General features: G+C 54.4%; 1 protein-coding gene across 2 annotated transcripts in view; it reads right to left on the minus strand.

Moving 5' to 3' along the window:
- The window catches only part of ABLIM3 (actin binding LIM protein family member 3), a 53,425-nt gene that overhangs the window by 23,936 nt on the left and 15,164 nt on the right, over window positions 1-14,325 (minus strand). The window lies entirely within an intron of this gene.

The raw sequence follows: 14,325 nt of genomic DNA on the forward strand, positions 1-14,325 counted from the left end.
AATTAATGCATTTGTGCTCCACACTCAGACAGAAAGGCTGCCCAGGGCCAGGCTCCTGCAGGGCTGTGCCCATGTCCCAGCTGGCTCTTGATCTGCAGAGCCCCAGGAGTGGCAGTGAGCTGCCACAGGGCTGCGTGGGCACTCGACAGATTTCCCACTGATCCGGATTAAGGTGGCACCTCCGGTCAGGGATTGGTGCCCTGTGCAGCCTCAGGGTCAGGCAGCGGCAGCTGCACACAAGTGAGGGAGCAGGTGATCTGGGCAGGGGAGAGACCCCCAAACAACACCCATGGCTGTCTAGAGGAGCTCTGTCACCCAGGAGAGCAGAGCAACCCTACCCAAGGGATCCTCCAAGCCATGCTGCAGTGAGCAAACTGCAAGTTCCTGCTGTGCATCCCTGGGCAATCCCCCTCCTTCACTTCAGAAGGGTCAACAACCTTGTTTGTCTTCCTGTCCTCTTCCTGCACTGAGTCCCAGCCCTCCACTGAGAAGCAGTGGGATGGGGAAATGCTGAACCCTTATGCTGCCTCTGGAACACTCTGAACCCTTCAGGGTTGACAGAGGATAACTCCCATCTATCTTGGAGGGTTTGCAGCTCAACACCAATGCAAATAACAAGGTGGCTCAAAACAAGCTCCACCAGGAGTATGGTCCCCCTCTCTCCTACCCAGGCAGCCCCATGTCCCACAGCCACAGCAATCTAGGAGCAAGTTTCCAGGAGCAGAAGCTGCACAGAGACAGCCAGAGGCAAAAAAGATCCATCCATCCTACCTTGCTGAGACCAAACCAGGTGCTGCTGGTTTCCCACCTATCTCCCCCTCCCAGCCCATTAGCCCTCCAGAAAGGTCTATCAGGTAGAAGCTGCTGCAGGTGGGGTTTGGATCATTAGCAACAGGAACTGGAAGCTCCCACCCAGCTCTGCCTGCCCTGACACTGTGTTTGCTGTCAGCCTCTTTATGAGACAGCATCTCCACAGGGGAATGGGGATGCCTGACTTAATTAATTATCAGTAATTAATATCTGCACAATGCTGGGAGAGCCACAGGTGAAGGGGGACTGTGGAAAAGCAAAGCATTCATCCTGAAATTAATAAGGAGAGGCAGTGCCACTGTGGGAAGCTGAGGGGAACTGCAGGTGCCAGGGGGTGATGCTGGGGCTGAGCGTTGGCACATGCAGTGAGAGGTGAACAAGTGGATGCTGGCTGTGTGCAGGGAAGATGTGGGTGTCAGCATGGGGTCCATGCTGGATGTGAGACCTGAGCTGGGGTGGATGCTGGGAGGGGAGGGGGAGCAGCAGCAGCAGTGCTGCTAGGCAGATGATGTTGGCAGGAGTCCTCACACCTCCACGGGGCTGAGCTCCCTTCCAGAAGCCACTGCCTCCCACTCCTCCCGGCTGCCTCACAGTGAGCGATTCACCACAGTCATCCTCTGCACGCTCCCTGCCCAAACGGGGGCTGTAAATCATCCTCTCACAGAAACCCACTGGGGGTGGTGGGACCACCGTGGCACCCGCTGCGTGTGGGATGGGCTGCCCCGGGGAGGGTGAGGGAAGCTGGGCACCCCTACTGGGTGCCTGAACCCTGGGGTGGGCACAGCTGGCAGGCCCTGTGCCCTCGTGCCCCCAGGAAAGGGCCAATGCCATGGCACTGGGTGAAGGCGAGGAGGGGGTCGGGAGTGTGGCAGGGCTGGGGTGGCTCAGGAAGAGGAAGCCCAGCCCTGCCAGCACACCAGTCCCACAGGCGTCAAGGCTGAGGGGCGGCAATGACTGGCCAGAAAGGAATTTTGCTGGAAGCACTGGAGGCTGAGGGAGAGGCTGGGGTGAAGCACCGGTGATGGGACACAGCGTGCTGGGCTGGGGGCAGAGAGCGAGGGGGCTGTAAAAGAAACCTCCACGGGGATATGGGGACAAAAAGGTGGCACTCTGGGAGCCTGCACCCCAAATCCTCTTGTTGCAGCAGGGATTGAGGGTGACCTGGCTGGCTCCAAGCCCCACGGGAGGTGAGGTCGAGGGGGAGGATTTCCCCTCCAGGCAGGAGCTATGCTTCGTCCCAGGGGTGGCCAGGGAGGAAGGGTGGGACCTCCAGCAGCCACGGGATATGGGTTTCTCATCAGCAGCAGGGCTCAGGGCTCCTGCCTGTTGTCCTGCAGCAGCCAGAGAACTTGGCCACAACCATAAAAATGCCTTGGGAGGAAGGGAAAGACAGGCTTGGAGCCAAATGATGCTGGTTCTTCAGGCAGGCATGGGCAGAGCCTCAGCCTGGGTCCTGTGGGGCTGCCCTTGACCCTGGCATGCGGAAATGTGTCTGCTTCAACCACCGTGGCTGCTTGTTCACCCCAGCTCCCTGCTGAGAAGGTGATGGTGGGGAATAGTTGAGAGCTGGGTAAGGGGCTCAGTTGAAGGATCAGCCTGGAATATGTGAACAGTCCAGCAGTTGGGATGCTCAGCTCTGGTGGTGAATCTGACACCTCCTGTGACATCTGCATGGACATCTTGGTGCTCAGGCAAATGCTTCCATTGAGCTTCCACAGATAAAAGTAATTTTGATCAAGGAGAGAATGATATATTTAACTTTGGACAAAATATTTTCTCTTCTGATCCTTCCCTTAAGTAAAATCCAGAAGCATTGCATGGCTCCTTACTTAATATTTACATTTTTAAGCAGGCCAAGTTCTTCCAATAAAGGCATGGGTTGAGGACAGGTACCACGGATCTGCTGTGGGATAGTTTGAGCCTGGAGCAGCTCCAGCTGCTGCTCGGAACATTTACATTGCACCTATTGCTGTTCCCACGTGTGTGGCACAGGAGTGGGCTGGGACAGGCACTGGCAGGGAGTGGGGCAGTGCAGGGAGCGTGGGCTGGGAGCAGTGGGGACCTCACGCAGAGCAGGCACTGAGATATTTCCAAACCATCAGAAAACAGCTCTGTTAGTCAGCTCGGAGTGTCGTGCAGGCGGGATTACAAACCCCCGTCAAGTCCACGCCAGCCTCTCCTCTCCTCTCCTGGCTCACAGGCAAAGCCATCTGCGGCTTACGGCTAAAAACCTCCAGCGTGTCGCAACTCCTAATCCAGCCCTAGGCTTCCCTAATTAGATCATGACCAATTATTGCTCCCACCTGCCTCACGCTGTCCCCTTGCCCCCCCCTCCACCACTGTCACTCCTGCACTGTGCATCTTCCTTGGCGTGACACAGGACACAAACAAGCTGTGGGTGCTGCGAGGACGCCACCAGTGAGCTGGAGAGGCAGATGCCAGCACAGATGAGGGCACAGGGCTGCCAGCAGCAGGACAAGGCTGGGATGGGGATGCTGGGCCAGTACCGGCATCATATGAGGGAGGGAACTCTCTTTAGCTGGATGTTGCAGGGAGGACCTGAATGAGTGTGGCTGGATATCACAGGGGACAAAGGCAGCTAAGCTCTGTGCAAGTCCTTCCTTTGCAGAGGTAGGTCAAGGATGCAGGGCAGCAGTGCCAGCCCTGCATTCCCATCCCACAGTACCCTCACTGCATCCCATGTGCCACAGCTGGCCCACTGCCTCTTCTGGGAGGGCCATCAGCTGGGCAAAACCCCTGCCACAGGCTTCTGAGGAGCTCAGATGTTTGCTCTGATCCCACTCTAGCCCCCAACTCTTGGGCACACTGCAGATTTGGACCTCAGGATGCTCACAGGCTCACTCCCTGACTTGTCAGGACAGTGGGTGGAAAGGACGGGGATTTGGAGGTGGGCATGGCCCCAAGAGCTGGCAGCACTGTGCTCTGCACCACATGGCCAGTGCTGCCCAGGCAGAGCAGCAGAGTGAGCAGAACCAGCTTCTCTGCTCTGCTATCCAAGCTCCCAGCACTGCTCTGGAAGCAAAATAACCAGTGCTGGGGCGTTCCCCAGAGCTCATGTCCAACTGGAACTGGGACGAGGCAACTGTCACTGTTGCACAGACTCTGTGGCTGGCCAGTGACATGGGAAGGTGCCCAAAGTGATGCCAAAGCTTTGTACATGGGCATGGTAGGACAATGTACCAGGGTGGGAGCTGCTTTGCAGGGGGCCACACTGCTACCACTCCAAAAACAGCGAGGAGGGAGGTCAAAAACACAGTTGGAAGAGACAAAGGAGAAGGGTAAATAGAAACAGAGAAGGAGAAAAATAAAGAGGATAGAAGGAAAAAGGAAAAAAAGATGGAGCAGTGAATAGTGAGGGCCCTGTCTGCACAGCAGAATTCATTTCTGGCTGTGTTCATGGAAATTATCCTCCAAATGTGAGCATGGAGGAAGCAGTGATTGTCTCCTCAGGCTGACCTGGCCACAGGAGCTGCCTGTGCCTGCCTGCAGGATGTTTACTTCCCAGCATGGGCAGCACAGTCAGGGCTAGAACGTGCCAGGGAAACCCAAAGACCCCACTGCTGACTGAGGCTGCAGCAGGTTTCACCTCCTCCCCTGCAGGAACCTGCAAGCCCTCTGGGACCCCCAGTCCCAATTCCAGCAGCACCATGGCCTGTCCTGAGAAAGGGACCCTGGGATCTGCCTGGTTTGCTGAAAGCACTGACTGCTGCAGCTGTGATTTTTTCCAGATTCTCAACAAAAAGAGGAAAAAGTTGCTCTTCTAGTTCTTGGAGCTGCAGGGAAATTTGACAAGCTCAGCGCAGAGCAGCCTGACAACAGAAAACCTTGTGTAGAGTTCACGAGCTTCCTCGGCCTGACAGCTACGCCCTGGGCTGCCCAGAGCCGGTGAGCCAGGAAGCACATTGTGTCCCAACAATTCCCAACCACCCTCCTCAGTAGTGGCCACCACAGGGAACCAGCCCACACATGGCATCCTCATGCACGGGGCTGCAGCGACACTCACACCCAGAGCATTCCTCCAGGGAGAGAGGTCCTTTTGCCACTCACCAGGCAAAGGAGGAGAGTGAGTGCCCTGCCACAGGCTCAACAGCATCCCCAGCCCCACACTGATCCATGCCATGGGAGGGTGCCCAAAGCTGGGCTGCATCCCTTGTTATCCCTGCTCTCATCCCACCAGCAGTGCCTGCTCAGAGGCACCAGGGTTTTCATCAGCATTCACCTCCTGTCGCAGAACCATCCTTTAAAGCTGAATTGTCACTCACCAGTCACAGAAACTAAATAAATGAAGAAGTGGAGGGCTTTATGGCACAAGCCTCCCCTGCCTGGCAAGTGCTGTGGCATCACCTGGGACCTTCACAGAATCATTTAGGTTGGAAAAGACCTCCGAGATCATCAACCTATGACCAATCACCGCCTTGTCAACTAGACCACAGCACTGAGTGCCACATCCAGTCTTTCCCTGAACATGTCCAGGGACAGTGACTCCACCACCTCCCTGGGCAGCCCCTTCCAATTCCTGACAACACTTTCTGTGAAGAAATTCCTCCTGATGTCCAACCTGAACCTGCCCTGGCAGAGCTTCAGGCCATTTCCTCTTGTGCTGTCACTATTTGCCTGGGAGAACTAACACCTTCCCTTTCCTGAAAGGACCCTGCCAGGATGGCTGCATGGAGACTGGAGGAGGGCGAAGGGCCAGGAGTGAGGCTGTGCACCTCACATGTGGGAGCTCGGGGGCACAGAGCTCAGGAGGGGACTGAAGCAAGGGAGGAGGCATTGCAGGTATAACACTGGAAGATAAGTTCAGGTGTGTTTGAATACCTGTGCTTGCAGCCACATCAGTGCATGGCCCCCATGGCATGACATGTGCCCTCCACACCGGCTGCTTTTCTCCCATCTCCAACAAGTGCTGCTGGGATCTTTTTTCCCCACATAATACTTGTACAGCTTGTCATGGCAACGAGATCTCCTTGAACTGCAATTGCAGCCAGGATGCCTGGTGCTCACACTGGCCTGTCTGCAGGCATCATGGAAGCCCCTTCCAGCAGAGCTCTGGGCTCCACAGACCCCCAGACGGGGTGCAACTGCAAGGGAGGCTGCTGCCTGCCTTCCCATGCCAGGCCCAAGCTGCCCCTCAGCCAGGATGGAACTGGGATTTGGGGATTTTCTGCAATGACTACCAGACAGCACCAGGCAATTCCCCCCATTTGACCCCCTCTGAGAAGGGTCTGTGAGATGCTCAGCCCTGCTGTGCTGGGCCAGCTGCTCCCCACCTTGTACATGTTTGTCCCCCCAGCAGCATTTGCAGGAAGCATGAAAGAACTGGGTGATGAGAGGGAAGGAAGGCTGTGATCCAGCTGTATTCCCTGCAGGCAGGACAGGGGCTGGGGCTGCTCCTCCCAGGGTCACCCTCCTGGGCACAGCACTCAGTGCTGCAGCCAAAATCGTGACTGCTGCTCCCTCTGCTCCTGACACAGTGCTTGCACCAGGATCTGCTCTCCATGTTTACAGAATCACAGAATCATTTATGTTGGAAAAGACCTCTGAGATCATCGAGTCCAACCTGTGACTGGTCACCAACTTGTCAACTAGACCACAGCACTGAGTGCCATGTCCAGTTGTTTCTTGGACAACTCAGAGATGGTGACTCCACCACCTCCCTGGGCAGCCCCTTCCAATGCCTGACAACCCCTTCTGTGAAGAAATTCTTCCTGATGTCCAACCTGAACCTGCCCTGGCAGAGCTTTCAGGCCATTTCCTCTTGTCCTGTCCCTTGTTCCCTGGGAGAAGAGGCCAACACCCACCTGTCTATAACCTCCATTCAGGTGGTTGTAGAGAGCGAAAAAGTCTCCTCTCAGTCTCCTTTTCTACAGGATGAGCCCTTCCAGCTTCCTCAGCCACTCCTTATATGACACACATATCCTCATCCTAACATAATATCACATCCAGAGTGCCTGTCTTCCTGGGATCCCAAGTGCTGCAGACAACCACGGAGGGATGAGGGGTTCAGCCCCTCTGAAAGCTTCTGGAAAAGAGAGCCCCCAGCACCTGGTGTACCCTACCCATATGCTGACTGAACATGCCACAGCTGCCTGCACATCCTACCTGGAGAGCCCAGGCTTCCCAGTAGGTGTGGTATTTCCACTGAGTGTGGGGCTGGAGATGTAGTGCTCGAGAGGGAATCACAGGCTCTAGGAACAGCAGTAAATCTCCAAAAGGCAGAGCTCAAATTTCAGAGCAACTATTTAATTCCCCTCCCTATTATCCCTGAGAATATTTTAGTAGTTCTTGGTGTCTTGGGGAGAGGAAGAGAAAGGATAGATTGCATTTTAATTAATAATTGCTGAAATGCATGGCTGCCCAGGGCAGGAGCCACAGTGAGCCCAGAGCAGAGAGCTATGCCAAACAGAAGGGGATGGCATGACAGTCCTCAGGTGCCAGAGGGCTGGTGCCAGGTCCTGCCCCAGTGTGTCCCCAGCAGGACAGCTGAGAACAGCCCCCTGTGCCACTTTCCCAGGCTGGAACGAGGATGCTCTGCACCTCTGCAAGGCAGAAGGCCACTTTCCTTCTTCCTCTTGAAATCTCTGTTTTAGGACTTTGGCTGGTCCCAGCCCTGCCGCTCACATCCTGCTCTGACACGAGGTCAGGCTCACAGAGGAGTCCCAGAACAGCCCAGTGATGGGGGAGCTGCCTCAGTGGTGAGGCTGGGGAGTGGACACCGTGGTGGCACACCAGGCTGCACAGCACAAACTGAGGAGCTGTGCAGAGCCACCCAAGAGCACAGGCAGCTGTCCATTTGCTTTGCTTTCAAGAAAAATGGAGCAGTGAAGCCATGGGGGAGAGGGAGTGAGAGGCATGTGTGTGAAAGCTGAAGGAGAGATGGAGGATGCAGACAGGAAACCAATGTCCCCAGGGGACAAATCCACAGCACATGCACTGCCCAGAGCTCTTCTCTCTCTCCCTCATCCCAGCAGGAGATGATGGAGATGCCGCACCATGGTGGAAGACACACACACTTGTACACCCCGAGCAGATACCTGCACATAAGCACATCAGCTCAGCACTCAGGAGGCTGCTGAGATGCTGGATCTGGGGCCAGGAAGCCAGAAAAGCTCCCTCTTGAAGGGCTGCCTCTTGATTCAAAGGGTCAGCTGCAAATTAGGAAGTCTGATGAAACAATAAGCAGCAGGGGCAAAGCCCAGAGTGACACAGAGATGCGGGACCCAGTGGGGAGCTGCCAAGAACCCCCAGCCACGTGTTGTTTATCCCAGCCCTGCACTGGGCAGGGGGGGGGGTTACAGCCCTCCAGGTCCAGAGCCCTCACAGCACCTGCCAGGAGAGGACAGACTGGGCTCCTGTGGCACTGCACAAAACCCAGCCTTTTACACACAAAGCCAAGGACAACATGGTCAGGAACACAGCTAGAGCCCAAAAACACACTCCTGCCCTCTCGCCCCCACACGCATCCCCCTGGAACATCCCAACCCCAACCTGCAGCCAGAGGTATCCCAAGCCTGCCGTGTGCAGCCGGGCACTGTGCCAGGGCTGCTCCCACTGCCAGCATTTGCCACTGCTCCTACTGGCTGCTGCTGCCCAGCAGATGTGCAGCACTCTCTGAGCTCAGCATTTTGGGCTGCAAAAAGGTTTATTTGAGGCGGGTGAGGAGAAAACCCTGCTGAGAGGCTGAAGATAGGATTTCATCCTTACATCTGGTTCAGCTTAAAAAGTCTTGCCTGAGCTGTTATAGATGCAACAAACAGCGTACAAGTGAGGGGGTGTGAGGCGGATGATGTACATGGGCACGTTGCACATCCATGGGCTTCAGCTCTGCCTGTGTCTCAAAGCAGGGCTGAGGTGGGAATAGAGGTATCCCACCCCGGGAGAGGGATCTGGGTGAGCACAAATCCACCTGAGCAGTCACAGAGACGAATGGCTGCACATGGCAGCCCTCTGTGAATCCAGGTGCAGCAGGACCACCTGAGGACACACTCTGGAGGACACCACACTGCAGTGTACAGCCAAGCCCTAGATAGCAGCTTCCCTCTGTCCATGCTGCTGGACCCTGCCATACCCAGGGTACACATGTCCAGTGGGGTGACACAGTCCCAGCCCCAAATCTCCAGTGCTGCAGAGCAAGAGCAAATATGAAAGGCTTCCCCATGTCCCCTCCTCCACTGAGGTCACCCAGTGGCCAGGTTGGACAGGGTTTTGAGCAACCTGGTCTAGCCCATGGCAGGGAGTTGGAACTAGATGGTTTTTAAGGTCCCTTCCAACCCAAATCATTCCATGATTTTATGACATCCCCCTGCCTCAGTACACACAGCCACTGTATCCCACCCATCCTCTGAGCGTGGGACCAAACTTGAGCTGCCACTCCCAGTAGGAACTTTGGGCCACCCAGGAGTCCCAGCAGTTCTACTGCTGCCCTTGGCCACCCCAGCCTCTCTCCTGCCCACCTAGGGAGAGGACGTGGCAGGGTGGTCTCGAGGGAGACAGCTCACTTGGCAGCCAGGCACCGGCCAAAGCCCATCTCCTCCCCCGGATTTTATTCATGAGGCGTGACAAGTGGGTGAGCCACAGCCAAACAGCTCACCCAGCAGCCTCAGCCTGTGAGAACACAGGAGGAGCGACCTCGACTGTGGGCTGGACCCAGCCCCAGCCCACACAATGCTATTTTCAGCTCTAACTGGGCTGGACAGGTTTGGGGGGGTCCATGCAAGGGATACTCTTGAGTCCTAGTGTTGAGAGGTGCCAGATGTGTGTAGCAGAAGAGTCTAAACTTGAGGTCGTGGCCAAAAGATGAAAATCCTGAGCTCATCGTTTTGCTGAGGCCAGATTTCCTGCTAAATAGAGTCTGTGTTTAGTGCCGGGAGACAGTCCGGGCTGTGTGGGAGTGCTGGGAGCCCAGGGGACTCTCCCCTTGCTGCCAAAGCCCACCCACTGCCACCAGTCAGAGAGGCAGTAGCCTGGGTGAGCTTTAGCAGGAGGGACTCATCCCAGCTGAAAAAAAACCACCCAAAAAAACCCCAAACAGAAAGCAGCAAAGGGGCTTTCTGAGGAAGGGAAAGGGCAAAGGAGCTGTCAGATGGTTTCTGACACGGTGGCATCTCCTGCCGGGCCTTGGAGGGGGCTGTGGAGTCAGTGCCAGGGTGTCCAGGACAGGAGCCGACACAATGGAAACATTCAAGCCCGTTCCTCGCACGCACACGAACGCGCCGGAGACAGCCGGGACAGAAAGGAGCTTATTTCTGGCTGATGCGTGGAGGGATTTTCTGTTTGCTGCTGTGTTTTGTATTTGCAGCTTCCCGTATGGAAATGCTTTTTCCCTTTAACCTCCACCCATGAGCCCAATGGATTTTGTTGCAGTTTCCAAAACATATGGTGCATACATCAAAAACATAAAGGATGCTATATTTAAAATATTACAAAGAAAGCCAGGAGCTGACATTTTTAAACTAGGGCAGCGTCTGAGAGTGAAAAATGTGGGGATTTAGGATTTTCTATGCCAGATCAGAGAGACAGCCCCATTCGATGAGACAGAGCCAGGTTGGCAACCCGCCACCTTGCAGCAGACTGTTGCTTACATAGTCTGGTACCACTTTTGGGAGAGGATCCCCCCGGTCAGTCTGTGCCTGCACCCTGGTACTTCCAAGGGGCCTCAGTGCTGCTGAGTCCAGCACATCCCTGACCGTTGAGTTTAATGTCCAGCCAATACTTGGCAAGGTGGTCTGCACGTGATGCTCTGGAAAGACAGCCCCAAACCATAATGCACTGAGCTCATTTCTTACTGGTTTCTTCTGAGATCGGTTGATTCCCTGATGGGCTGAGAACCTCCTGCATTACTCCACTAATCGCTCTGTGTGCAACATCATTTATCCTGCCAACACAAGCACTGCAAGGGAGGAGAAAAACTCATGCCTTTTGCAAGCACAGGTTAGAAGAGCAGAGGCTTCTCCATGTCATTTCTCCAGGCTGGAGCTTGTTTCTCCTATTCTACAGAGTGCAGAACACTCGCTTGTTTTATTTTAAACCATATTCATGCTGGCATTGTAACTCCAACCTGGGAGACTGCGTCATAGCCAGGGAATGAGGGGTGTTGGATTTGCTATTTTTAACCCTTTCTACTCCAGGGAGTGAACTGAAATCAGATCTCCATCCAGAGACACTGCATAGATATTAATGCAATGAAATGGGAATTCGGACTGGGGGTGACAGCTGGCAAAGCAAGCCCTGGCGTCACAGAGGGGACAATCTCCCCATAAATAGGATGCATGGAAGGGATATACATTACAGAGCAATTTCAATGCCATCAGCACGTGCTCAGAGAGATGGGAGGCTCCAGACCAGCCACCCCCCAGCCAGTCCCATTCCAGAGGATGAATTACAGCTCTGGGCTGGTGGTAAAACACCATCAGGAGCTTCCCTAGCAGGCTCCAAATTCCTCTATCAACTCTTATATCCTGGGAAGGTGATTTCTAAAACAACTGGGATCTCTTTCAGCTGTGCTCCTGGTAGCAGGGGCAACACTGCCCAGGGCTGCAGCAGGAAGGGCACTTACTTTCACATCCCCTGGAGCCCTGCTGAACCGTCAAACCCCCTGCAAACCACGGGGTCAGAAGAGACAAAACACACTCCTGCAGTGCACCAATACAGAGTATCCCACAAAAACTGTGCAAACCCCTTCCAGGGTAGAGCTCTGCACAGCCCCTGTGGCACAGAGTGTGTTTACTGCTTTCCTTAATCTATTGTGATCCCCACTCTAATTATGTTAAAGGTAGCAAATGGAGCCTTTAAGTGGTCATAAAAAGATTGTATTCACCCCCCATGGAGCTTATTTGAGACACCTGGCCATGCATATGGGTGGCAGAGAGGGGAACACGGCAGGCACTGGGGCTCTGCTGGTGGTGGGGTGCAGTGGGGGACAGCCCTGTGCCAGGGAGAGCCCAATGGCTACCAACAAGTTTCACAGAATCACTTAGGTTGGAAAAGACCTCCAAGATCATCGGAGTCCAACCTTTGACCAATCATCACCTTGTCAACTAGACCAGAACAGTGAGTACCATGTTCAGTCATTTCTTGAACACCTCCAGGGATGGTGACTCCACCACCTCCTTTGGCAGTCCTTGTGGTGTTTCAAGGCACCACAAACACTGCAGGACAGCACAAGGCATCAGACAGAGGTGCTGACCCTCAGGACAGTACTAGAAAACACATCACCAGCCCCTTGCTGCCCAATGTCCATCTCACCTACCACATCCTTAGTGCTGGTGGTTGTGGTAAAACCCCTGGGACAGAGAATCTTCTACAACCTCTGAAAAGCACACACTGTGAAGGCCAACAGAAGGGTACCTCAGAGGGGATACTCTCCCTGCAGCAGCACCTGAGCATGGTACACTAACAGCAGTGGCAGCATCCAAGGCTGAGAGCCACTGCCCCAACCCATCTACCAGAGGTAAAAGGTGGGTTTGGAGGGAGGAAACTCCCTCCCCGCCATGCAAGGATGCACTAAGCAGTCCCTGGGACAGAGAAGACGGGAGTAGTTAAGGTCCACCTCAGTGCAGAGCCAGTGTGGGGCTCCTGGCAGCCTGTACCTGCAAGCCCTGCCTGTGCCTGTCTCTAGCACACATAGGTGTGCACAGCCAGACACCACTGCAGACTGGCATCCCCATTCCTCCACTGGCAGCTGCTGCAGGCTCGGGTCCATCCTGCTGCCCTGGAAGGGGCAGATCCCTCCTGAGCTCTGCAAGAGCTCCCGCAGCGGCTGATCTCACCCAAAGCCATTAATGTTTAGCTTCTGCCATGTGTGGGTTTCAGTTGGCCGGAAACAAAAGCTCTTGCTATTAAAAGACAGCAGTTTTTGTTCTTCTTGCCATCTGTATGTTTGTGTATTTCCCCTACCACCATAATTAGCAGCTGGGCTCCAGCCAGGCTCAGGGGGAGATCTTAGTAGATGTCTTCCCAGCAATTTGAACAGCTTCATCGTTTCTTTTATGGCTCCCCTAGTGCAGTCCCCATCACCAAGATCATCACAGCCCAAACTGACACTCCCAGCTCCCCAGCACAGGCAGCAGGGATGGGAGTGCTGTGTTCCAAACAGCATCAGCCTTGGCAGCTGTGAGGGCCAGCACCCTAGCAACACAGGTGAGGACCAAAACCCCATTCCATGAAAGGTAGTGGGAGGTTTTCCATGCTCCCACCAGCTCTCCAGCAGGGACCCACATCACCAGAGCTCAGCCATACTGATCCAGCTCTCTCTGCCCTCCCTGGAGTGCCCTAGCTGCATGCTAGTTGCAAAAACAAGAAGATAAATCAGTGTGGCCCCAAAAACAAACAAAGCCCAGCTGATGTCTGGAATCTCCCTCCAGCTCTGAAGGAAGCTGGTAGCACCATGTCCCACTGGTCTAGGGCCAGCCACGTGCTCCCTGCAGCATGTCTCCACCTCCCCTTTCCCCTTCCACCAACACTAAGGCTTGGAAAGTCACTGCAGCTGGCCCAGGGATGGTCAGGACTCAACCAAGCCCAAGACAACCTCGGTTTCAATCCCAGGCACACACTGTTGAAAGCCCCCACTGCTTCTCTCCTCTTTGCACACCCACAGCCCTGTGCCTTGGGCAAGCCTGGGATGCTCCAGAGGCACAGTCTCCTACAGCTGCTCCTGCTGCCCTCATTGCCACCCCCAGCACAAAGACAAGGGCTGGGAATGGCCAGGCACAGCACTGTTTCTGAAGCACTTGTGTCTGAGCAGCACTGGCAGCAGGAAGCCACGATGTGCCGGGTTGTCCACGTGGGACCACAGGACGGGAACGTCGCTGTTCCTGTAACTGCTCTGCCTTGGCAAACCATATTCTGGTTTCAGGCTGTCTGATAAACAGACTTGAGCTTGCACATACACAGACATCTGCCTGAGGCAAACAGCAGGACAGAAATGAACAAGCACATTTGGCAAGTTTATGTGAATTAAATGTGCATTTAATTGAGATTTATAGTGGGGGTTGCGATAGCAATTGATTATCAAAATCAGATTATTTATGGGGGTTTAGCAGCTATACAGGAGATTAATGTTGTTTCCAGAATAAATCCTCAGTAAATGTATGTTTCCCCAGTAATCAGCTAATAACACGTCATCCTAATTATCTCATGAAAGGGACACAGAAATTCTGACAAATACTGAAAAGATACATTGTCATCTGCAAACTGGCACCAGAAGGCCACAAGCTGCACTCTGCCTCCAAACCACAGCTCCACTGGTGTCTTCCCACACCAGACCATGGGCAGGGGATATAGCCTTAGTCCTCTACATGTCATGGGCAAAGACAAGATCCAGGATCCAGGATCCCAAAGGCACAGGGAGGTTTTCACCCCAGGGGCCTGAGCCCAGCCAAGTCACCAGTCACTTGCATGGTGACAGGTGATGATCTCAAGAGAAGAAACAGCACAGCTCCTAGGATGGAAGAGGAAGCTTATTCCCAAAAGGAAGTACATATCATGCAAGAAAAT

The sequence above is a fragment of the Chiroxiphia lanceolata genome, chromosome 15 (assembly GCF_009829145.1).
Source record: "Chiroxiphia lanceolata isolate bChiLan1 chromosome 15, bChiLan1.pri, whole genome shotgun sequence".
NCBI lineage: Eukaryota > Metazoa > Chordata > Aves > Passeriformes > Pipridae > Chiroxiphia > Chiroxiphia lanceolata.